At 44.2% G+C, this 26,689-nt stretch overlaps 1 long non-coding RNA gene across 2 annotated transcripts in view; it reads left to right on the forward strand.

Moving 5' to 3' along the window:
• The window catches only part of LOC140907018 (uncharacterized), a 45,335-nt gene extending 19,847 nt beyond the window's left edge, over positions 1-25,488 (forward strand). The window contains exons 2-5 of one of the 2 annotated variants that reach the window (XR_012157336.2): positions 17,025-17,116; positions 18,145-18,258; positions 20,609-20,796; positions 25,106-25,488. This is a non-coding gene — a long non-coding RNA (uncharacterized LOC140907018). The remainder of the gene's footprint in view (positions 1-17,024; positions 17,117-18,144; positions 18,259-20,608; positions 20,797-25,105) is intronic. The other variant, XR_012157337.2, reaches the window with a different exon arrangement.
• The last annotated feature ends 1,201 nt before the right edge of the window (positions 25,489-26,689 follow it).

Here is a 26,689-nt window from a genome sequence, read left to right on the forward strand (position 1 = left end):
TAGCGTCTAGGAGCCCCAGTCATGGACCAAGACTCCATTGTGCTAGGCACTGTCCACACACCGTGTAAAATGGGTTTCTGTTTTATAAAGGATTAGAGGAGAAAGTTATACAAACTAACCCAGTTACACTTTTGTTTCTTAACACAAAGGACCAGACACTTCCCTCTGAGAAGTTAATGCAACACCCATCACTTTCAATGCAAGTGACACTCACTCAGAGGGCAGCTTGACCCTCATTAATTGTTGGGTTTAGCATTTTAACTCAAGTGTAGGTAGGATGCAGTGTGAGGCTGGGCCATGAGTTATCGCTCTGAGAAGGCAACCTGCAATTGAATTCATATGTCAGTAGCTGAGTAATTTAAATTTCTACATTTCAAACATGAGTATTTATTTAGTCAAGTTGTTCCATCAGTCCCATTATTGTTTGCATTACAGTAGCACAGTAAACAGGTCACCTACCTCCTGAGCATCTCCTCCTGGGCAGGGATGGCTATAAAACACCCACCTCTACTCCCCTTTCTTCAGGGCTACTCAAACTCCACATTTTAATAACATTCCCCTTTTGAAAGGGAATTCAGTTATTTAGTCTCTACAAATATTACTGCTTCACACCAACTGAGCAGACCAATGGTTCTGCAATTCACACCATTCTCTCCTTGAGTCAGGAGTCCCCTCCTTAAAATGGTCTCATTTTCTAAGAACCAGGGGATAGGGAGTGAGAGAGATCGAACTGTGGTCTATGTTAGGAATCCTCAGCCCTCCTTCACAGAGTTGGGTTATAATCCAAACAGACCTTTGACTCCCTATTTTAGCCACTTTTGACCCCTACAATACTCACCTCCTTCCTTAAGCCAGCTCCGGCTTTCCAAGCTTCTGCCCTGTCTGGCACTCCAGCTGCACCTAACAGGTGTGTCCCAGGGTCTCACTCAAGCTCCCATCCCACTTTCCTGCAGGCCTCTCCCTTAGATCCCTAGGCCTGGCCTGAGTTAGTCACATGACCTTCCTGTCACATGACCAAAATCATTTTCCCACTTGGGGAAGTGAGTTGATCTTGTTAGAGGGGGAGCTGAGGCCTATCTCCCCAAAAGGAGCCAACCACCCTATGACAAGCACCTAGAGCTCCCCACTGAGATCAGGGGCCCATTGCACAAGCTGTAAAAACACAGTAAAAGATAGACCCTGACTCAAAAAGCTTCCGCTCCTCATAGACAGTCAAAGGGTAGGAAGTATCATTACCCCCATTTTGGAGACAGGGAGTTGAGGCAAAAAGAGATTAAGTGACTTGCCCAAGGTCACACAGGAAGTCTACAGCAGGCTCTCTGTGTCATTATTGATTATTCTTACTCCAACTTGCCCACTCCAGAAAGATAGATACAATCCTCTTTCCCCCCCAAAGAAGAGGCATAACTGAAAATGTAAAAAAGCAATGGCTTCCCCTGCCCCAGACTTTTCAGGATCTCTGTTTTAGGCAGAGATGTTCCCCATCTAACCTGCTGCTCCAAATTTGCTGGTAGAAACCACTTTCGAGATCAGTTGTTGAAAAGATTTCAGAACACGGCCAGAAGTACAAAGAATTATTTATTTCCCATCAAAATGCCATTCCCTGCACTGACCCCATCACACTCCATGATAGAACGCTGGCTGATGGGCACACTGCCTTCCGCTCATGGGCAGCGTTAATGCTGGGTGAACTCTGTCGCTACTGCACAGACTATCCTAACACTTACTCCCCTGAGTGCAGAGAGTTTCCCAGCAGAGCTGGCCCTGAACCCTCCCTTGCCCAAGGATTTCAAACCCCCACCCTAGGGTTGCCAGCTTGGTAATATTTAAAAACCAGACACTCCAGCAGGAGTGCCGGAACCTCCCTTGCCCCACCTCTTCCCCCGAGGCCCTACCCCTGCCTCTCCTATTCTCCCCAAAACCCCACCCCGCTCCTTTCCCCGAGACCTGTCCCCCTATCACTTGCTGTTTCCCCCCATCACTCCCTTGCCCCTGTCCCATCCCCGTCCCAGGTCAGGAGGGACTCGCCTGTGGAACCAGGGCTTGGAGCTGCAGCTGCCTGACACAGATAGGAGGCAGCCCCAGCTGAGTAAGGGCTGACACAGGTGATGAGCAGGCACTTCTCCATCTCCCCCGCCCACAGTAACTGGACATTGGGTGTCCGGTCAGTAGATCTGACTGGACACTGTCGGGTCCCCTTTTCTACTTGACTTTCTGGTCACAAACCAGGCACCTGGCGACCCCACCCCCATCATTGTTCATTAACTAGCCCTCAAACCCTGAGTTTGGGTGTTGGATATAAGGGGATCTTTCCCCACCCCTGACCTGGGACACAGCAGCTGTTTGAGAGGGCAAGGAGTGAGGAGGACTTTATCCAGCTGAGAACGCAGAGGGCATGGAATGGAATCCCAGAGCTAAAAACAGGGTGACTGAAGATATATTAACCACAAGGGGCTGGGATTTTCCATCCATCTGTTCCCAGACTTGTACAAATGCATCAATGGCGGGGTTCAGGATAGGGGTGAAGCTCCTGGGAGACTCTGATGTCTCAGATGGGGACTGGGGGCTTCCACTTGCATGAACCTGCAGGGAGCAGCAAGGAGCGGGGACATCAGCACAAGGAGCCAAGAGAGCTGGGCTAGTTACTAACACTCTGACATTTTCCAGCATGGTGCCCCCTCACGGGAGCTCAGAGCAATTTGCTTTATGGGGGGGTCAAAGGGTCAGCATTACCAGCTCCTTTTTACAGTTGGAAGCATTGGGACACAGGGAAGTGATTCCCCTAAAGCTACACAGAAAGTTAGCAGCAGAGCCAGGAATGGAACCTGATGCGCAGGCCCTTGTTCTAACCAACGGAGAACCTGGCTTCTCTAAACACTTGCATTTTTTATTCTGAAACTGGTAATCTTTGAAATGACGAGGGGTGGCTGGGTAGATCAGGAGCTGCTCTTGTCTCTGACAACAGTGGTATGGTGTCAGCAAATGAGTTCTTGGCTAGCAGCCCCATACCATTTTGTCCCCAGACATCAACACAGGCAGGTTGGTCTGGGGACGCTACTGTAACTTTATTCAGGAAGATGACTGGGACAATATGGGATCTCACAGTGTGGAGGAGGGGATCTCCCAGAAAAAGAGGACAGGGCTACATGGGATCATGCAGGGGATGGGGACACATGAGCATGCCAGGAAGAGGACAGGACCACACGGGGTCACACAGGAAAGAGGATGGGACCATGGGAGATCATGCAGGGAGGAGGAGGGGATCCCCTTGGAAACATGGGATTCTGCAAGAAGGAAATGACAGACGGAAAATAGATTTTCCTTGTTTTGGTTCAACAACTGTCTCCTCTCAGCAGTTCCCCAGCTCTGGAAGTTACCTTGGTAAGGTGGCTGAGCTTCTCTGCTGTTTCACTCCTGAAACAGACAGCATTGAGGACTCCCCCCTCAGTCATGGCTATGCGTGTGATGGGTTTGTGACAGTCAGGTTCAGATAACATCCTTGTTCCTTCCTAACTGGTGACAGGATCAGGGGCAAGTTAAAATCAGAACCCACTTTTTGTGCCTGGGGGGGGCATCTGGGATAGGCAGGAGCTCAATAGACCAGCTACCCTCAAGGGATCCATCCCATTCAGGCACTGGATTAGCAGGTGTCCAAGTTCTCTAGCTGCCCCCATTCCCTCCTTCCTGCTGCACTACTGAAACCTCCCTGCCCCTCCAGAATGCAAACCACTGATCCTAGCAGAGGGAGGCACACCACCTCCTCTCCTCAACTTTCAGCATGTTCCACTCACTGAAGATCTGGAAATGCTCAGGGAACTTCATGTTGCCCGCTGCAACTTAGATCCCATCTCACTGGGAAAGGGTGGGATTGCCAAAGTGCCCAAAAGAGAGAGGCGCACAAGTCTGTTCATTTAAACTCTGTACACACTGTCATATAGCCATCTCTGCTTTCCTTTCTGCACTTTTCTTATTTATCTTTAGAGTCTATTGCAAGTTCTAAAACCGATACAGTTGTAAGAAGTCTTTAGTTAAAGAACTCAAACTTAGCACATTCATGAGAAACATGGCATGGGGGATTGATTAATGAAAATGATTGATCCAACGTGTGCTTTATGCTCTGTCTACCCTATCAATTTCACAGCAGACTTTGGAGGGAAATGAACACTTTTAAATTATTTGTGTCATTGGGGAAGCAAGTACAACTTGATTTATTTTAATATACAACTTGGGGCAAGGGATACTGATTCATAAATGTAACTAATAAAGAATATATTACTTGCAAAAATTGGGGCGGGGCTGTTTCTCCCCCCACATCCCCACACTGTTGCCTATAGATGTCTCTCCATCTGAGTGCGATGGACGATCCTGGACTGCAGAGCAGCCAGTGGGAAGCCTGGGTAAGAATTCCATAATTTAGAGCAGCCTCTGGAGATGCTCTGGCTTATGCCAGACGACAAATTGTTTCCTGGTACAGGCAGAACCCAGGTGGCATAAAAGTATCATAAACCCACCTTTGCCTCCCTCCCCTTGGGCTGGGCCAGCTGTGCTGTGTCTTAGAAGAGTGCAGAACTCTGCCCCTCTCTCTTTTCTCTTTCCTTCAGTAAATAAGGGCTGTTTCTAAGGTTATATAATTCTGTCACTTTCTCATAAGGAGAGACACACATTAGGATCCAGATCTCTGAATGTTCCAGACACCTTCCACTTCTAGTGGCTCTACTTACTGTGTATTCTTTTTTTATCTAATGGTACTCTGTCACCCTACAAAATTAAAAAACAACAACCCAACAGTTTCTGGAAAGTGAGGATTTGTTCATTTCTGAGTGCTGGTGTGAGGAGCACACTGGTAGACATTTTCCTGCAATTAATTCTGGATTACATTTTTCAGAAGCAGTCAAGTGCCAGGCCAATTTCCTGGTGCCTTGGACGGCTTGTCCTCCAGGTATTGTCTGGAGTCAGCTGGACAGCTGGATTTCATCCAGACAGGCTGGAATTTTATCAACTGTTGTGTCTCCCAAGAAGGGGAAGGACTATTGAATTTAGTGAGTCAAAACATCTAGAGAGCACTTATTATTAAAGGTCTGTTGGTTCAGTAACTGATGACAGCTGAAGATGTGGACAAAAACAGCTAAACAGCCACAATCTGGTCCTTGCTATCTCCTACACTGATGCACAAGGGAGGTGGAGAGCACAAGAAAATTCCTCCCTTGAACATCTTGCAGATTGAATGGCCACAGCTACAATCCATGCTCAATCTCCTGAAGTGGTGCTAGCCAACCAAAAAAGGGTGAGGAGGAGGTGAGGCCCAGGCCCTGAGCTCCCTCCACACCACCCAGCAGAGCTGGCTGGTCAGACAAGGGAGCACATACTGTGCCCCCCGTCACACAAGATACGTGCATCAGCAGGCAGATTCCTCCTGCATGGTTGGGAATTCCAGGAGATACTGCTGCACCTCTCTGAGACACATGCCTCCGGATGCTCTGCCTGGGGTGAAGCAACTGTGCACTACCCTCTGTCCAGAGCTCTGGCTCATAGTTACCAGAGTGTCCACAGAGCTGATCAGAAAAAGAGAGTTTAAGACTTCTGGGCCAAATTCATCCCTAGTGTGACTCTGCTGAAATCAAGGGAGCTACACCAGTGGTGGTTTGCTCCACTGTACTGTCCAGTTAGTGTTAGAATCAGTATTAGTAGGCATTGTGCATTTGTTATTGGTTTCTTTCTTAGCTTGTCGTGTGTACATGTATCTCTGTACGCTGGGCTCAATGTGTCTTTCTTGGTTATGTTATTTTTGGAGTGATGCTACTTCAGAGCAATCCAGCACTTGTGAGAAACAGCTGTGACAGGCCCAGCCAAGAATACAGGTGGGAAAAGGCTAAAATGCAAAGAGGGGAAAGCAAGCTGAGGCATGGCGATTAGATCCAGTATACAGAGGAACCCAGGAATTGCCTTCCAGGCCCAGTCTAGCTGTTCCTGTAGACGAGTAACCTGTCTCCCACCACAGCCAGTGCCATGGGCTTCAGAGCTCAGTTCAAGGATGTCTGTGAGAGTGCACTACAGAATTCAAAATAATTTCTGTTTCAAGAGGAAGAAAAGAACAATTGTCCCTTTTTTTGTATTTGCTACTTTGAAACTACCTGAAATACAACAAAAAAGTCACCAGCCCAGCAATCCAGAGAAGCCTGAATCCTTCAAATTCCATGGCTGGGTGGCTCTGAAGGAACCACACGGTACACTGAAAACAGATAGCTCACTGCAGCTGCAAGTCTCTGTTTGCTCTGAGGCTGCTACATTGAAACTGAGCTCTTCCCAAGCCATTTCACTGTGAGAAGCCCTTTCAGACCAAGACGGATTGCCAAGTGCTCAGTCAGCAGTCAATCTCAGTCTCAGGATTGAATGTAGCTGTCCTGAGAGCTCTGATCATTCTCGATAAGCCATACCCATGTGTAAGTGAAATACCTTCTGGGCAAGCCAGCTCCCATGTATTCTTTTCAAAGTTACACTGGAGCAGAGCCTTTAAAGTGACACGCCTTTCTCCTGGGTGAGGAGCAGCAAGTTCCCCTCTAATGTCTTTTGCACAGCTTTCAGCTCCGACGCGGCTTGCTTTCTCACCAGTTAGCACTGGGTGTGGAAGGCAGGCAGCTTCCACCCTTCCTTATCCCTGCCCTTGATAAAATGAAAATCCTCCACTTGCCAGCGCAGGTGGCAACATGCACTGTGGGTGGTTGCTTGCTCGCTCTTGTTCTAGAAGTGATACATTTAAGGTAATTAGCAATTAGCCAAACAGAAAACACAAGGTAATATTTTTATAGGGGCTACTAGGCTGTGATTATATAAAAGGCCAGGATGCAAGTCGCTTGGAGAAAACAGAGCTTCCCTCAGCTAGGGGTAAACCTTCCTTCTTCATTCCAAACTAAAGAAAATATCTGCATTCCCTCCCCTCTCCATCACATGACAGAGTAGCAGCCCCACCACTGTATTGCAAAAGAATGGAAAAAAATACTTGCCATTCCCCATTCACACCCATGATCTCCTCCTATGTGTTCACCACCTTTGAAAACTGTACATGACTCCCTGGCTTGACAATCAAACAAAGTAGGATTGTTCTGGTGTAAAATACATCTACACTAATACAATGAGATACATTTGAGAGCAATACTGGTACCTAATAATGCAGACAATCGGCCACCAGAGGTGGTGCTGATAGCCAGACTCCATTGAGAAGGCAGAGGGTTATGGACAATGTTTTAAAAGCCAAAACCAAGACTTGGGGGTTCACAGTGCATTCCGACTTTTTAAGGGAATGATTTCACTCAGAGAAACTCAGACAAATGGAAACCCTGTCCCCGGAATGGTGTGACTGTGATATTAAAGTAAGTACATTTTAATGGACTAGCTGTAAGACTGATCAAGAGACAGAAAGTCCCCACCACCTCCTGCATGCAGACAGCAAGCAGAAGCGGTGTGCCAGGGATGCATTTAGAAACTTTAGATGATGCAGTACCACAGAAAACGGGGCAAGGCCAGGAAAGAAAGAAAGAAAAGGAAAGCAGGTATTTGACTGAACTGGGTTACTACAAGCAATCATCCCCTTGCAGTATGTGTTTGGGACAAGGGAATGACTCAGTGGTGAGCAAAGGAAAGCCTCCCTGCTTTCAGTTATGCATCACAGACCTGCAGGGAGATGAACATGCTCAGCGTCAAAAGAAGACTCAAGGGACATCAAGGGAATCACAAGCTACTTACCTGTTGACAACCTGTGTCCACTGTTCCCTCTAAGCTGTGCGTGCACACGCGCACACAGAGCCCAAACCATGCTCGCACAAAAATTTGCACAGAAGAAATTTTTTGCGCACACAGCCGGTCTAAAATTAGAAGGAACATTGCCTGTGTCCTAGTAAATAACATGATGCGGGCCTGTAGCACAGCAGAGACGGGTGGCCAATGCTCTTTATAGACAAAGGAATCACTGTGCCCTGGAGGAATCTCCAACACAGACAATTCTCAGTACAGATTTCAGGAATCCAGGCAGATGATGCCTTTGAGGACAGAAGAAGGAAAGAAAAGATTTGGTGTGAGTGGCCTGGGATATCTCCCTGACATCCACCGCAGGAATATGTTTCCAGCTGTCCACCTTATCCATGCTCTTTGTGCTCCTCAGGATCCCCCACCCCACCCTGTATCATCAGTTGTCCTTATACCACCATCACTACTTGTTTTCTCATATTTGTAGGATTCAGAGTAGCAGCCGTGTTAGTCTGTATCCGCAAAAAGAACAGGAGGACTTGTGGCACCTTAGAGACTAACAAATTTATTTGAGCACAAGCTTTCATGAGCTACAGCTCACTTCATCGGATGCATGCAGTGGAAAATATAGTAGGGGGATTTTATAGACAGAGAACATGAAACAATGGGTGTTACCATACAAACTGTAATGAGAGTGATCAGGTAAGGTGAGCTATTACCAGCCGGAGAGGAAAAAAACCTTTTGTAGTAATAATCAAGGTGGGCCATTTCCAGCAGTTGACAAGAACGTGTGAGGAACAGTAGGGGGGAAAAAAATAAACATGGGGAAATAGTTTTACTTTGTGTAATGACGCATCCACTCCCAGTCTTTATTCAAGCCTAAGGTAATGGTGTCCAGTTTGCAAATTAATTCCAATTCAGCAGTCTCTTGTTGGAGTCTGTTTCTGAAGTTTTTTTGTTGTAATATTGCCACTTTTAGGTCTGTAATCGAGTGACCAGAGAGATTGAAGTGTTCTCCGAGTGGTTTATGAATAATTCTTAACTTCTGATTTGTGTCCATTTATTCTTTTATGTAGAGACTGTCCTGTTTGGCCAACGTACATGGCAGAGGGGCATTGCTGACATATATCACATTGGTAGATGTGCAGGTGAATGAGCCTCTGATAGTGTAGCTGATGTGATTAGGCCCGATGATGGTGTCCCCTGAATAGATATGTGGACACAGTTGGCAAAGGGCTTTGTTGCAAGGATAGGTTCCTGGGTAAGTGATTTTGTTGTGTGGTTGCTGGTGAGTATTTGCTTCAAGTTGGGGGGCCGTCTGACAGGCCCCCTGGGACTCCCATCCAACCCCCCCATTCCCCATCCCCAACTGCCCCAGAACCTCCACCCCATCCAACCGCTCCCTGTCCCCTGACTGCCCCCCGGGATCCCCACCCAACCCCCCCAACCCCCACGTGCGCCACCGCCGCCCCCTTACCATGCCAATCAGAGCGGCAGGAGCTCGCACCCCTGCTGCCCGTGTGGTGGCATGGCTGCAGGGGAGGGGGGGCAGCAAGGGTTGGGGAGGGCGACAGCAGCGGCGGGGCCGGGGGCTAGCCTCCCTGGCCAGGAGCTCAAGGGCTGGGCAGGATGGTCCTGTGGGCCGGATGTGGCCCGCGGGCCGTAGTTTGCCCATCTCTGGTCTGGCTTGTCTATTTAGACTATAAGCACTTTGTGGCAGGGACTGTCTCTTGCTGTGTGTTTCTACAGCAATGACCACAACGGTGCACCAATCTCACTTGAGGCCTCTAAGCACTGTCAGAAAACAAAAAAATAATAGTTCCAAGAAGTGTATATATGACATCCTTCAGGGAAGCTGTGTTTACACCCAAGGTTATAGCTGGGGTAAGTGAGGCACAAAGAGGTTAGGGCCAACCTTTTAAAACTTTGATGCCAAAAGTCAGGCTCCTAAATCCATATTTAGGCCCCTAAATAAATGGCATGGTTTTCAGAGATGCTGAGCACCCAGCATCTGCCATTGAGAGTTATGCAGCAAAAATTAGTGCAACACTTTGAAAAATGTAGGTTTAGAAAACTGGTCAGTGCCCAGGCAGCAAATCAGAATGTGTTCGCGCCCTGTGGTGATCTGAACCATTTCCCACTATCTGAAGGGGGAGTTGAAATGGAAGGGGCTCATCTCCGCCTGCCTGCAAAGAAGAACTTGCAAAATACCTTATCTTTATCCCACAGTATGAGGTACTTGCAGCCTTAGCGTTGTCCTCCACTTCTGCCAGCAGAATAGCGCCCAAGGAGGGAGCCATCTGTGGCACTTTTAGGACCCCAACTGAGCTCTACACCATTAAAAAAAAAAAAAAAGTAACGGGACTAAAAAAAATGGAAAATGATGGAATCCACAGCTTCTGCAAAGGTTGTGACAAATTTACCAGCTTAATGATTTCAAAGCAAATCTGGGGGAAACATTATTATTAATTATTTGTATTCCAGTAGTCCCTATAGGCCAAAACTGGGATCATGGCCCCATTGTGCTAGGCGCTGTATGTACAATAGTAAAAGACCACACTTCCTATTCTAAAGACTTTACAAGCTAAATAGGGAAGAGAGATGCCGGGTGGAAGAAAGGAAACATTACTACCTTCATTTTTACAAATGAGGAATTGAGGGAGAAATTACTTGCCCAAGATCACACAGTCTGTGGTAGATCTAGGACTTGAACCTAGACCTCCTAAATCCAAGCCCACTGCTGTAATCACAAAGCCAATCTTCCTTTTTCCAGCCCAGCATAAATACCTGATTTGCACGAACAAAAGAGACTATTGTGCACATAAACTTGGCATATGCATATATATATATGTGAGCAACTGAATCCAACTAACTGTAAAAGCCCGGCCCATAATTTTCCCACATTGTACTATGCTGATTGCAGCTCAGTATTCTCCTAGAATATGGTACTAACATTATGACTTTGTTGTTTGCTGAAGATGCTAATACACACTTGGTAAGTTACCCATGAATGCTCTGGTTATGTAGTTGCTAATACAAATCCCAAAAGCCAACTAAAATGATTATTACCATTGTGGTAATGCTGTGTCCAATCTCAAATAATGAAGAGTCCTTCTGCCACCTGCATGCTGATTAATAACCCTGTAATTATACCTGCCACTGACTGAGTTCTATACAGAGCTCATCATTGGATATCCCAGTTTGGCAATACCCTGAGAAACCCAGGCCCCTTCCAGCAATCAGTGGGAGCAGCTGCAGTCCCAGTGAGTAATATTTCCATCAGTTTAAAATAAAACTCTCCAGTGGAATTGCCTTCGATTCACCCATAAACAAACCTGCTTTATCTCTCTTTCTCCAGCCTCAGCCCCTTCCCCCCACATAAACACAGAGAAGTCAGAAGATGAGATAAAAGAACTGCACATTCCATAATCCAGTCAAGCTTCTGAGTCAGGACACCATGCTCGAGAAAATGATATCTGAAGTACAGACAGGACACCAAGGGCATCAGAGTTTCAGTGACAAATCCAGTTTTTTTCACTAAGAAATAGCTGTCAGGAGTGAGGGGAAATAACATTATCAATAGTTTTATAACTGTTATTATATATAGATGCTTCAAGCCAGTCCCCATTTCTGTTTACATCATTCCCTGATGTCACAGTGGACTGTCCTTTCCGCATGGAAGGCCATATGTTCAACGTGAAAGAAAGTGGAGTTTTCAAAGGGGTAGGGTTTAATTTGTGTTGCACTACTATTAATTCACAATGACCTTGGGGCAGCAGCGCATACCCTTGTGCCCAAGAGTCTTGATTACTGTACAGTGGATTCCACTTATTAGCAACCTCTCAGTTCCCAGCAAAAAGGTGCCATTATCCAGAAGTTACCAATAACCAGAAGGCATGTTTGTGGGGCTGCAGTCAGGGAAGGAAGCACGGGGATGTACTGAGCTTACCCCCTGGTGCCCGGGCAGGACACAGCCCAGATTGCACAGGGAGAAGTACCATGCAGCCCCAGTGCTTCCTTCCATGGCTGAAGCCCTGCAAACCTGACTGCAGTTGGGGGATTTCTTCCTCCAAAAGGTGTTAGTAAGCGACATGTATGTTGTCAATGTCAGAATCTCATTAATATTAAAGCCAGTGGGGTGGAATTGGTTCCCAGCAAAATGTTTTTATTAAGCAAAAGTTGTTAATACTGGGATTTCTATTAAGTGGAATCTACTGTAATTCCCTTTCCTTGAAGTGCTGAGTAGGGCTGGTCAGTTCTTACAGCAGAATTGCTCACTGGTTTGGGCAAGCATGATCATCTCATGTCCACCCTCCATATTGCTGAGTAGCTACACTTACAAACTGCCTGCTGTTTAGGGTTTCCACGCAGATGTCCAATGTCAACAGGTAATCATGCTGTTGCTGTCGTGAGTCTTGCTGCATGGAATTTGCTCCCCATAAAATCAATCTCATTTGGTGCCTCCCCTCAAAACTTTTTATTGCCAAGGTATTGGTACAATGACACTCAGTCCTATAGTTATGATCATCTCTTTCAGTGCCTTTCCCTTTTTAAACTGGATACCCTTATTTGCTCCTAATCTTATAAGTCAGATCCTCAGCTGGTGACTTCAGTGGATCGACACTAATTACACCAGCTGAGGACCAGGCTAATAAGGGTATATATTTTAATTGGGTGTTATTTTGTGGTGTTTTTATTTTATTGCATTTGGTTAGTATTCTATTGTGTAGCTATCTGTGTGTTTTGGCTACAAAGGATATGCTATAAAAATAAAATTATTATTGGTTATTATTTACATTGCAAGAACACCCAAAATGTGCTAGGCATTATACAGACACAGTCCTTGCCCTGAAGCCATCTAAAAAGACTAACAAACTACAAACAGAAGTAAGAAGGGAAACACTATGAAAACAAAGTGGTCAATATAATGACTAGGTGAGTTTTGTTTGGTCAATTGTCCTGGCTACATTTCAGCTGTAGTTCCGTACATTTAAGTTCTTGAATGGATACATTATTTATCACTTGTCCTAAACTATTATGTGGTTGACTGTTCTGAGTAAAAATGTGCACCATGTTCGACCCCAGAAATGGCTGCATTTTAATGGTTAATGAAAGATTCTGCCTCTGGTGAGTCACAGTATAGATTCTATTCCATTTTACCAAGTCCAACAGTAGTATTCAAGAGCCCATTATTATCATCAAAATTCTATACAGTATGTAGGAGGGATGGGCAAACCCTGGGGGGTTGGAATTTGATTTGGTCTCATCCACAAAACTCACAATATCAGATCAGGTTTTGGGAAAAAATCTTCTATTTTAAAGCCAATTCTTCCACAACAGGATACAAGTAAATCCAACTCATCCCCTCTTTGCTGACTGCCTTTCCTGACCACAGATGATCAAGTGGTAATTCTAAAAACTGAAGTTTGTGATAGAAATAGAAACTGACCATCAACTGTAGCAGTCTTAGTAGAGACCATTATAATACACCACTTTCTTTGGGCCCGATGCAGCAAAGAGCTGAGCACCATCAATTCCAACTTTTCTTCAGATGGAGTTAAAAGGCAATCAGAACCTCACAACGGATGTTCAGCACCTTGTAGGATTGGGCCCTATATAATTAATCCTCAATTCCTTCATACACCTTCTTGTCTAGAAACTTAATCCGGGAAGGTGCTAAGTGCCTCCTATGAGGTGCATTGGCCCTTCAATGGCCCTTGGGCCCCAGATGAATAGCTACACACTTGAACCCAGAATATGTGTGTATAATGGGGTGTGACAAAGTTCCTCCTCTACCTTGGAAGGTCTTGCGCTTATTGGTGGATTTGCTCGCCTTGGAGCTTCACGGTAGCCCTCAGTTTGGCTGTTTTTGTGAACCCATAGTCCAGGTCAACTCCTCCTGTGTCTGACCAGAAGTTGAGAGGTTTGGTGGGAACCCGGGCCCGCGCTCTACTCTGGGTTCCAGGATCCTGTGGAATGCAGCTGTCTAGAGTGCCTTCTGGAACAGCTGTGCGACAGCTACAGCTCCCTGGGCTACTTCCCTATGGCCTCCTCCCAACACCTTCTTTATCCTCATCACAGGACCTTCCTCCTGGTGTCTGATAATGCTTGTACTCCTCAGTCCTCCAACGGTACACATTCTCACTCTCAGCTCCTAGTACCTCTTGCTCCCAACTCCTCACACGCACACCACAAACTGAAGTGAGCTCCTTTTTAAACCCAAGTGCCCTGATTAGCACACCTTAATTGATTCTAGCAGCTTCTTGACTGGCTGCAGGTGTTCTAATCAGCCTGTCTTAATTGTCTCCAGAAGGTTCCTGATCTGGAACGTTCCCTGTTACCTTACCCAGGGAAAAGGGACCTACTTAACCTGGGGCTAATATATCTGCCTTCTGTTACTCTCCTATAGCCATCTGGCCCGACCCTGTCACAGGGAATAATAATTCTTCTCTTCTCCTCTCTGTTTAGATTGTAAACTCTTCAGCACAGGGACTGTCTCATGTATGTACAGTGCCTAACTGTGACAGTCTGTACCCCTATGTTCACCCCTTTTACAAGACCATGATAAATTTTGTACAAAGTATCCCTTGTGAGGTATTGTTCGAGAACTCATAATTTGCTGACCATTATTGTCCTGAAATAATGGCAACATTATATGTAAAGTTATAAGATTCTACTGTATGAGAGTAGGGGATTACTGTATGCCAGGAAGGAGACTGTTCTAGATTTGATTTTGACAAATAGGGAGGAACTGGTTGAGAATTTGAAAGTGGAAGGCATCTTAGGTGAAAGTGATCATGAAATGATAGAGTTCATGATTCTAAGGAATGGTAGGAGGGAAAACAGCACAATAAAGATAATGGAATTCAAGAAGGCAGACTTCAGCAAATTTGGGGAGTTGGTGGGTAAGGTCCCATGGGAAGCAAGTCTAAGGAGAAAAACAGTTCAAGAGAGTTGGCAGTTTTTCAAAGAGACATTATTAAGGGCACAAGAGCAAACTATCCCACTGCGTAGGAAAGATAGGAAGTATGGCAAGAGACCACCCTGGCTTAACCAGATCCTCAATGATCTGAAACTCAAAAAAGAGTCCTACAAAAAGTGGAAAGTAAGTCAAATTACAAAGGATGAATATAAACAACACAAGCATGTAGGGACAAAATTAGAAAGAAGGCCAAGGCACAAAACCGGATTAAACTAGCTAGACCTATAAAGGGTTACAAGAAAATATTCTACAAATACATTAGAAGCAAAAAGAAGACCAAGGGCAGGGTAGGCCCATTACTCAATGACTGGGAGAAAACAATAACAGAAAATGTGGAAATGGCAGATGTGCTAAATGACTTTTTTGTTTCAGTTTTCACCAAAAAGGTTAGTAGTGATTGGATGTCTAACACAGTGAATATCGGTGAAAATGATCAGAGGCTAAAATAGGGAAAGAACAAGTTAAAAATTACTTAGACAAGTTAGATGTCTCCAAGTCACCAGAGCCTAATGAAATACATCCTAGAATACTCAAGGAGCTGACTGAGGAGATATCTGAGCCATTAACAATTATCTTCAAAAAGTTATGGAAGAGGGGAAAGATTCAAGAGGACTGGGGAAAGGGCAAATATAGTACCAATCTATTAAAAGGGAAATAAGGACAACCTTGGGAGTTACAGACCAATCAGATTAACTTCTGTACCCAGAAAGATAATGGAACAAATAATTAAATGATCAATTTGCAAACACCTAGAAGATAATAAGGTGCTATAACAGTCAGCATGGATTTGTCAAGAACAAATCATGGAAAACCAACCTGATAGCTTTCTTTGGCAGGGTAACAAGCCTTGTAGATGTGGAGAAGTGGTAGATGTGCTATAGCTTGACTTCAGTAAGGCTTTTGATACTGTCTTGCATGACCTTCTTATAAACAAACTAGGGAAATACAACCTAGATGAAACTACTATAAGGGTGCATAACTGATTGAAAAATAGTTCCCAGAGAGTAGTTATCAGTGGTTCACAGTCATGCCGGAAGGGTATAATGAGTGGGGTCCCACAGGGATCAGTTCTGGGTCTAGTTCTGTTCAATATCTTCATCCATGATTTAGATAATGGTATAGAGAGTACACTTATAAAGTTTGCAGATGATACCAAGCTTGGAGGGGTTGCAAGTGCTTTGGAGGATAGGATTAAAATTCAAAATGATCTGGAAAAACTGGAGAAATGGTATGAAGTAAATAGGATGAAATTCAATGAGGTCAAATGCAAAGTACTCCATTTAGGAAGGAACAATTAGTTGCACACATACAAAGTGGGAAATGACTGCCTAGGAAGGAGTACTGCGGAAAGGGATCTGGGGGTTATAGTGGACCACAAGCCAAATATGAGTCAACAGTGTAACACAGTTGCAAATAACCCAAACATCAGGAGTGTTGTAAGCAAGATACAAGAAGTAATGCTTCTACTCTACTCCAGGATGATTAGGTCTAACTGGATTATTGTGTCCAGTTCTGTGCCCCACATTTCAGGAAAGATGTGGATAAATTAGAGAGAGTCCCGAGCAGAACAACAAAAATGATTAAAGATCTAGAAAACATGACGTATGAGAGAAGATTGAAAAAATTGTGTTTGTTTACTCTGGAGACGAGAAGACTGAGAGGGGACAGGATAACAGTTTTCAAGTACATAAAAGGTTATTACAAGGAGGAGATAGGTAAAGTGTTCTCATTAACCTCTGAGGATAGGACAAGAAGCAATGGGCTTAAATTGCAGCAAGGGCGGTTTAGGTTGGACGTGAGAAAAAACTTCCTGTCAGGGTAGTTAAGCACTGGAATAAATTGCCTAGGGAGGTTGTGGAAACTGCATCACTGGAGATTTTTAGAGCAGTTCAGACACACACGTGTCAGGGATGGTCTAGATAATACTTAGTCCTGCTGTGAGTGCAGGGGACTAAATTAGATGACCTCTCGAGGTCCCTTCCAGTCCTATGATTCATTACTGAGACATGTTCCAAGTTCAGAAAAGCAGCCACAAACCAGTTCCTCAGAGACAAAAGGCAAACTGACACCTCAGCCAGGTGTCAACAAAATCAAATGAGTTATCACCTGGTTAAGTGGCCATTCTTTGGCAGGAAAGAGAGTGTGAGCAAGAAATCTACATTTACACAAAAAACAGCTTGAGGTTCCCATCCACATGGACTTTGTGTCTTCTGAACCTCAGCTGGAAATGATTCTCAAAAGAGAACTATACAAAAGCAGAACAGACACCCCAAAACATCCCTCCCTTTCTCTCTATCCACAGCAGCCACAACACCTGAAGAAAAGAAACAGCTTTGAACTGAGGAGGGATCCTGTCTGAAAGAGATTCAGCCAGTAAGATTGCTGAACCATGTGGTGAGAGATTTTTGCTTTGAATTCACTTAGCTTGTTAAGTGAAGTATTAGTTGTGTTCTACTTTTATATTTTCTTGTAACCAATTCTGATTTTTATGCCTCATTACTTGTAATCAGTTAAAATCTCTTTCTGTAATTAATAAATTTGTTTGACCTAAACCAGTGTGTTTAGACTGAAATGTTTAGGAAACTTCATTTGAAATAATAGGATCTGTGAGTATCATTTTCTGTTAATAAAATGACAGACTTTATATGAGCTTGTACTGTCCAGAAGGAGAGAGCTGGGCAGTACAAGACATATTTTTGGGGACAAGTCTGGGAGTGGGAATTTGCTGGTGGTGCCCTGCAGTGTAATTCAGGAGTGGCTGGCCATAACACTCATACAGTATAGCTGGGAGTGATTTACATGCTGGAGGCTGTGTGTGAGAAGAACAGGAGTGGTTGCTGTCACAGTGAAACAGTGTACAAGGCACCCCAGGTTGGAGAACTAGGGTTACACAGCTGTTCAATAGTCCAGATTGTACCCTGGGTAATGTCACACTAGCACACTGAGCTCCTGATTTTGGTTGGCACCTCTAGGTACTACCCTAATGCAAATAATACTAAACAGCATGGCATTTATGAAAGAAGGAGGTGGGCCCATTGTTTGTGGGCCCATTGTTTGTTATGAACTCACACTTGAACCACGTGCCACAAAACTGGCAGCTGTGGTTTCACAGAGCCTTGTGGAAAAAGCATGGCTAATTGGTACCTGGAGTAAGTGCTTCCTGCTGGAACGCACGGGCTCCCTCCCTATCTCATTATTGTTAACAGTGGAATAGTCTCTATCACAGTCTCTCCAGGCCCTCTGGAGGGAGGTATGGTCAGAAACCTCTTTGACTATGGGGTTTTTTTTCCTCCCTTAGTGATATAATTCCTACTGAGATAAGTATTTTTTTACTAGTAAAAAGTTAGGGATTGTCTTTAAATTACCAGTCTTTCAAACCAGGAAAATATTTTTAGCCCCCATATTGTCCTCTGCTTCTGTAGATACCTTTGATTGTCACTTTTAAACTACTATATGATTGTGGTCGGCAGGATGTGATTTTGCTCCACTCTGCTCCAGAATAAAAAGATACAAGACCCAGTTCGGCTCTGGCGTAGGTAAGTACAGCTCCATTGAAGTAATGGGCATCCTGCTCAGTCTCTCTGAAAGAAGTAGTCTGGGAAGATTGAAAGCAAGATGGAGGAGGTGTGAGAACCACAGCGGATGAGCCCACTCTGAAAGGAGGATCCTGGGTCCCCTTGATGGTTTCATTTTCCATAGAACTTGAGGAATTAATGGGAGGGAGGGTGTGACCAGGTTCTAGTGGGGAGCCTAGTGTGATCACTCAATTAGAGTGAACTGCAAAAAATGGGGCAGACAATCCCCATAAAGCTGGTGGATATTCCAATACTTAGATTTACCAAGCCAGCATAAAACAGCTTCTTTATTACCTTACTGGGTACTTAGAAGTCCAAACACCACAGTTCCCTTATAGCAGTGGTTCTCAGACTTTTGTACTGGTGACCTCTTTCACATAGCAAGCTTCTGAGTGAGACCCCCCCCCTTATTAATTAAAAACACTTTTTAATATATTTAATACCATTATAAATGCTGGAGACGAAGCAGGGTTTGGGGTGGAGGCTGGCAGCTTGTGACCCCCCATGTAATAACCTCACGACCCCCTGAGGGGTCCTGACCCCCAGTTTGAGAACCCCTGCCTCAGGCCTCCATACAGGTACCCACATTAAATACGATGAAAATTTCTGTAAATCTTATTCCATCATATAAAAGAAAAGGTTCTACCAATCCCAAAGGATCAGACACATTACCTCCCAGCTTATTGAATATTCCAGATCTTTCCCAAATACACACTACAGCCAATTCTTATTAACGAAACTAAAATTTATTAAAAAATGAGAGAGATCAATAAATATACATACAGACATGAGTTCAATTCACTGAGGTGCAGATTCATAGCAGAGATAGTGACCTTTGTAGTTGCAAAGAGTTCTTTCAGAAATAGTTCATAGGTTATAGTCCAATGTCCAAATATCATATTCAGGGCATACCAGCATAACTGGGACCTCAGTCTTGCGACTCAAACTTCCCCTGATGAAGCCTAAGCAGATCTGAGATGACAGAATCAGGACCCAAGGATCTTTTATAAAATTTCATGTCTTTTGAGAAGTTGGAGTTTAAAAGGTAATTAGGATGACTTTGAAGGCAGTCCATCACCAGTACTTAGCTATAGAATTAATATAAGGCAATTTGTTTGTTCCTCCACCATTCCCAGTACATTTCAAAGAGAGATGAATACTGAGATATCCCGTGTTTACAATTCATTTAAATGATAGGATGCTTTTTCACCTCCAAATTACCAGAATACATCATAGACAGGGACTGTTGATTACATTGTCAACCCTACTCATACATATTTAAAAACACAAACATTATCTCCCCACATGTCTTTGAGGGTTATTTATTTTGCAGGCTGTTTAACCCTTTCTGGCCATGTTTCACCCGAGGGCTTGCAGAACGTTACGCACCTCATTCAAGTGAGATGCATGTGTAAGGACTAGCCAATGTCTTCCTCTCCTGGCACAGAATTATTGCTACTTTTCGCTGACACTCGGGATTAAGTTTGGATTTGGTACTGAAATCCATATTACTGCAATCTCATGAGCTGGTCTCATAAAATTTCAACCCAAAATGGCCTTAAGATCATAAGATCCTCTGACCTCCCAGGACTGCTGCCATTTTGAATGGGGTCAATACCAGTTTATCTTGTGCCAAAATCTCATGAGGATTGTTTTTTGGTGAGATTGCAGACACATCCAAACCATAATTGGAAAAGAGTCCTCTTCTACTTTTGGGCACCGATTAGAACATGGGTACAGCGAAGCAGGTGGGGGAGCAAGGGGAAAGCTTCAGGAAAACTATTTTCTTATTCTAAAGCTCCTTGTTCTGTCTTAGAAGAAAGTGATCCTTTCTCTGATTCCCTGCCATTCTCACGTGACAACAGTGGCACTAAAATAAAACCACTGGGCAGAATTTGGACTCAAATTGTGCTTCAAAGCAGTTTGAATTTGAGGATCTGGTTTTTGTCCATCTCTAATAAAAAGAAAAATATGAAAAACAACCACCCGTAGATTTATCAAGCTTTCCTCTTTCTCTCTCTCAATGCTGCCTGCTGGGTGTAGTCTTCGTAAGTCAGATGCCATACATAAAACATGTGCCGCTTAAGGCAGAGTACTTCATTTACAGCCATTCAGGTTAGCCAGGACTGCAGCGCCAGCTCATCGAACAAGGCACAGGACAAGAACGCTCGGGAAGCAGCTTCAGTTTCAGCAATTAATGTAGCTTGGGAGACGCCTGTGCCTGAAGCACTTTTGTTACACTCCAGAAAGCTGCTGAGTGTGGCTGAACGGTGGATGACACACAACGCTGTATGTTATGTATTTTACACAGAAGGAGTTTGATCCAGGCCGCAGTGGTGGACACGAGGCTATGCTGTCCTCCGTTCCTCAAAAACGCAGTATGGATTCTGATAGGACCAGGTTAATTACAAAGTGGTTTGTTTGCAAGCAGAGAAATTAGGAGCCTGATCTTGCCTTCCTTGGTGACTCCAAATTCCCACTGACTTCATCAGCATCTAGGTATGATTCTGTGTTTTTAAGGGGGGGAAATGGTTGGGTTTTTTTTTTTTTTCCATTTAAAATAACCAGCACCTATATGCAAATGTAGATTTTCGTTAGCTCACTGCAGTAATGCCCAGTTTCTGCAGCACACTTGTACAGAACTGAATGAGTAGGACACAACTTCTCTGAAACACACAGGTAGTGTCCCAAGCACTTCTATTCTCCCGTTTCTATTGGGCAAACAAAATCATACGTGCAGCACTTCAGAGACTGAAAGGTTTCTTTAAACAAAAATCTCTGAGGAAGAGCGTTATCTCACACTACTCAAAAGGGACTCGTCTGGCTGATGAAGGAAGTGGTACCTAACCTCTTCAGCACCAAAGGCCTGGCTGCTTGTCAGGAACCTGAAGTCTGCACCTAGTTTGTATACAAGCTTGCCTAAACTTACAAAATATTTCAATCAGTGAAAAATACAGACAGTTATTTTTTTATTTACCAAGCTCTGGAACCATGCAGTGCATTTTACAAATCACAGAGGCGTGTAGGAGAAAGGGAATCACTGGGAGGGCTGGCACTGCTTCTTTGAAGCTATCAAAATCTACAGTCAGTTGCATCAGAAGTGCAGAATGCTGGAGGTTTCAGTCAAAGGGAGCTTTGATTGTGCAAGGAATTCAGGATCAGCACCAATACCTTATACAGGGCCTAATCCAATGTCCACTGGAGTCAATGGAAAGACCTCCCTCCACCATCTCATACTGACTTCAAGGGGCTTTGGATGACAGAGAAAAAAACGTAGAGGCATTAAACGGATGTTAAATTGTTCCATGTCTTATGTGTTCAGCCACTGCTGACACAGAATGGCAAGAGCAAGAGGGAAAAGGTCATTTGCAATTCAAATAGATCACATATTTTGGGAGAAAAGGAAAACCACCACCTTTAGATAAGGAAAACAAGCCTCCATAGTGTAGGCCCATGTGTGCAAGCTGACACGAGGTAGGTTTCATTTTACTAAAATTATTTTTTAACCAACTTGCCTGCACCTGTCAGGGAGAAACTAACAACTTGCTATAATCACAGGGTTCCAGAGGGCAGTTCCTCCAGAAGTATATCTCACACCCAGCTCTGGGGGAGTTAGAAAGTCTTAATAAATACTATGTAACCAAAGTAAGCCTAGAATGCAAGATCAAAAGCTTTACCCATCATTCTGAACTATGGGAATGGGGAGTGCAGCTGTGCACATGAAAGGGTTACACCCAAAACTGAAATACATATGCCAGCCAAGGTAAAAATTTTTGTTTACAATCACAAAGATTTGTGCCTCCATCATCCATGTTAATATGCAGCAGTCTCTCCTTGATAACTTCCCAATATTTTCTTCCACTCTCTTGCAACTCATTTAATGTTTCACTGTGTCCGGAAGGTCTCTTTCTGTAGGACTGGTCCCAGGCAAAGCAAAACTGAAAAATATAATCCTACTCTCTCTGGATGATAGGCCTGCCAGTCCAGACATGCTCCTGGAAAGATCTAATTCCTCTGATTCAGGGCCAGCTTCCCTGCTCACTTGTCATGCAAAGAATGTGATGGCTTTCCAGTTTCTCACATACCAAAGATCCAATTCACAAAATCTCAAGGTTTTCCTCAGAGTTTTCTTCACAAAGGAAATGTGTTTATAAGCAAAACAAGTTCACATTTCTCTCCCTCCGCACCCATGATTAACTCATCATTATGCTCCCTAAGAACTGATCAAGTACAAAGGGATGGGGACACAGTTAGACATATATAAAAAGGTATCTCTGACTTAGACATGCAGGACCCGATCCTGCAAGGTGCTCAGCACCCTCCACTCCTATTGGGAGCACTCAGTTCCTCACAGAAGTGGACCCTCCAGAGGATAATGTTCATGAGATCCGAGGAGAAATGAAACAATAACCTGCCCTTTGAGGAAGATGAGGCTTTGCTGATCACAGAAGCCATTTGCTAGGCGTAGACTCAAATACCACAACAGTTCTTCCTAGTATATGATATTGAAAAATAAGAGATAAGATATTGCACAACAGCAGATTATTTTGCTTTCCTTGGGATGTTTTGGAAGTCTGCTGCTGTCTTATCAGACTTTCCAGTGATGTCAGTTTGGGGCATGGCTTCAGTGACTAATTGTTCAAGGGTGGGTTTAAAAGAGTATCTAATTGTTGCAGGGTGTGGCCTATATAGGAAAGTAGCATTATGAATGGATACACTCCAGAGCAGAGTCTGTTCTCTTACACCCTTGCACCTGATGAAGTCCCATGTAACACTGGATACCTCTTATTAACCCTACAGACCAAGTTCTACTCTTAGTTCCACCAGGCAACCTGACTTCAGCTACACAGAATTGCTCAGGTAGCCATGATTACATGTCAAACAATATATGTTGTCATTAACAGTTGCATAGTACATGTACATCTTAAATCTTAAAATGGGTGGCCACCAAGTTATTGCATCAGGCAATGTTTGCAAAATAGGCAATTGCTCAGTTACAGCCATGCAACCCCACTGAAGTCAGCAGTTGCCTATTTTGCAAACATTGCCTGATGCAATAACTTGGTGGCCACCCGTTTTAAGATTTAAGATGTACAGGGTTTCCACTGTAATTTATGAGGGGATCGTGAAAGAATCTCTGAACTGGAATATCAGAGGGAGCGCAGCCTTTACTGATGTTAATCTCCTTCTTCCTCCAACCACCTTTGCACTTTTCCCCTTGCTGTCCTTTATGCATTGACACAGAATCCCTGAAGAAATCCATAAAGCTGCTCGCTACCTTATCCTCCTCCGAGCTCCTCTTCAAAGCTCACTTCTGTCATCACGCCTACCAACTGCTGCTAATTGATAATGGCTAGAATTAAACTGGGCATAGAGCTAGTCTGTGCAAAAACATGCTAGTATGGCTGTCACCTTATCCTCCCTCCTCCCCACTCCCATCCATTTGTTTGTTCCAGCCAGGGGTTGTCTCTTGTCTCTGACCAAGATTGTAAGTTCTTTGGAGAAGGGACTGTTTTTTAATACTTGTTAGTACAGCACCAAAGGACAATGGTCCCTGATTGTGTCTTCCACGTGCTACTGTAATACAAATGATGATAAATCATTAGCAGAGCTGAGTAAGAAAGACTGCACAGAGCCCGCTTTTCCAATTCTGTGCTATCAGACTTTCATTTCATGAATCCCAAATTTACACATTTTTAAAAGCAGAACAAAAGGAAGCCATGTGTGAACTGATTTTACAAAGCAGCCCAGTGTCTTTTCAACACATAGGAACTGGAACTAGGGGTGCTGCTACACACCCTGGCTTGAAGTGGTTCCCATCATGGGTTTAAAGTTTGGTTCAATGGTTCTCAGCACCCCTACTATACAAATTGTTCCAGCACCCCTGTTTCAACATTTATTTTATGATGCACTAGGCTGCTTCTGGCTGCAGCTTGGAAGTGCCTAAAGCACATGTGGTACAATCAGCATTTTTTACAGTGTTCATTGTTTTGCAAACGTTAACCTGATGCAATAACTTGAGGGCCACACAATTTAAGATTTAAGTCTGAAGGCCGCTCTAACTTGCACCATCTACCTATAGTCCTAGATACACTTGAGCTACGCACCCACTGCTGACCAACGCGAGGCACCAGAGTATAGGAACCACTACAGCAGCTCAGTGCCACCAATGGATCTCCCTATGTAGAGGGATCCTCCCGTGAGGTGTCTCTTTTCCACACACACACACACACACACACACACACACACTCTCTCTCTCACACACTCCCAACCCACACCCAAAGTACAGAACCTAAGGAAGTTCTCACCTCTGCACAGAACAACTTTCTCCTGTTTTCTTCAAGATTTGATTCAAATATGAAGCACTTTAAGTCACCCAGCAGTTGCATACCCTGTTTCACTACCTTTCAGTCTCTGAATTCAGAATACCTCAGGTCACCCAGTCAGCCCAAAGAGCCCCACCTCACACACATTGTTCCACAGCGGTACCCTGTGCTGCCTAAGCTCTCCACAAGATGTACTCATTTTTCAAAACAAGTGAGGATCAGAGCAAAAAGCCCATTAGCTGTAGCTAATCTCTGCCAAATACAATGTTCTTTCAGTGGTAAACAGTGTAACATGTAGATGGCTGTAGGGTATTTTAAGACAGCTGTGTTCAAAGTGTGGTCCCACACAAAGAACTGACTAGTCACACAGCACTGGCTTCTCCTCCTTTCTAGCTGCTAAATGACACTGGAAATACATTACTCTCATTATTATATAATTACTATCTATTTTTCCTTCTATGTAACTGCTGTCATTACCACAGGGTGTTCTTGGATCATCAGTGGGAGGGAAGATGGCCCAGGAGCCAATCTGTCCATTAAGATGTGGTCCACATTCTGAAAGAGTTTGAAAACCTCCATGTTAGTATCTGTGAAACCAGCCTGCTGAGTTCAATCCTCTTCAAATGATTTGTTAAGCGTAAAATCAATTGGTTTTAAAATGTGTATATTGTAATTGCAGGGCTGGGTTTGTTTTACTTTTGGGGGAGATTATGGTTAAATTCCCCATCTACTTTACTATTTAGTGACCAAGCACTGAGATTGCTATAGGGGGATAGCAATGACAATCACTGGGACTCATCATATCAGAAAAGACAGTTAAAGATATGATATTTTTCATCTTCTAACAAAAAGAAAAGGAGGACTAGTGGCACCTTAGAGACTAACCAATTTATCTGAGCATAAGCTTTCGTGAGCTACAGCTCACTTCATCGGATGCATGCATTTCCACTGAATGCATCCGATGAAGTGAGCTGTAGCTCACGAAAGCTTATGCTCAAATAAATTGGTTAGTCTCTAAGGTGCCACAAGTCCTCCTTTTCTTTTTGCGAATACAGACTAACACGGCTGCTACTCTGAAACCGTTCATCTTCTACAGTCCTTTTTAAATCTCATTGTCAGGCAATGTCCATTGAAGTCTGGAGAGAGAGACCATAATTACCTCTCCAGAACCGCCCCTTCTCCAAATCCAAGTAAAAATTGTTTTTAAAGGAGCTGTGTAATTTTTTCTTCTGTTTATGTTAGTAACCGTGGCTGAGATTTTCATAGCTAACTAGGGATTTAGCCACACAATTCCCACCGAAATGGATTTCACTGGGAGTTGTGCAACTACATCCCCAAATGGGCTTTGAAGATCTCAACCAGTATTTCCCCTGTACCCATGCTTTGGGCCTCATCCTGCTCTCAACTCCCATTACCCACAATGGGCATTGAGAGTGCTGAGCACCTCACAGGACCCAGTGTTTGTTTATACCATACCCACACTGTGCCATGGTTTCACTCCACACTGTGGTACCCCTGCACCAGAAGGAAGTCACTGCCCACACAGAGAGTGGCATCCCAAGCAAGCGGAAGCCACTCTGGAATTATTAAATACACCTCCGCCTTCCCTTCCCTTCACTCATAACTGGCACTCAAGCTACTCTGAAGGATGTGACCATGGGAAGGACACAGAGGTAGGATGAACCAGAAAACGGGGGTGGGGTGGGCAAGCAGGTGCTCATTACATATGTGTAGATTAATGGAAAAGTAAAGTACCACACACGAGTTACTACAGCTCTGGGGGAATGGGACATTCTAGAGCAACAACGTACAGGCCTTCCACAGGCTCTCTTATCTAGTTTTCCCATCCCCTGCGGTTGCCCCTTCACTTGAAACATAAGCATCACTGTTGCAGGGCAAGTTGTTTCTGGTATTAAAAATTATGGGAAAATAAGCCCACAAGTCATGCTTTTTTATATAGAAGCATAAAATACACTTCACATTTGAAAAGCTCCTTGTATCCCCCCAGTTCCCAAAGCATGGACAATCTATAGTCCTGAGCCTACTAACACACCTGCAAGGGTGTA

Source organism: Lepidochelys kempii, chromosome 2, assembly GCF_965140285.1.
Source record: "Lepidochelys kempii isolate rLepKem1 chromosome 2, rLepKem1.hap1, whole genome shotgun sequence".
Lineage (NCBI taxonomy): Eukaryota > Metazoa > Chordata > Testudines > Cheloniidae > Lepidochelys > Lepidochelys kempii.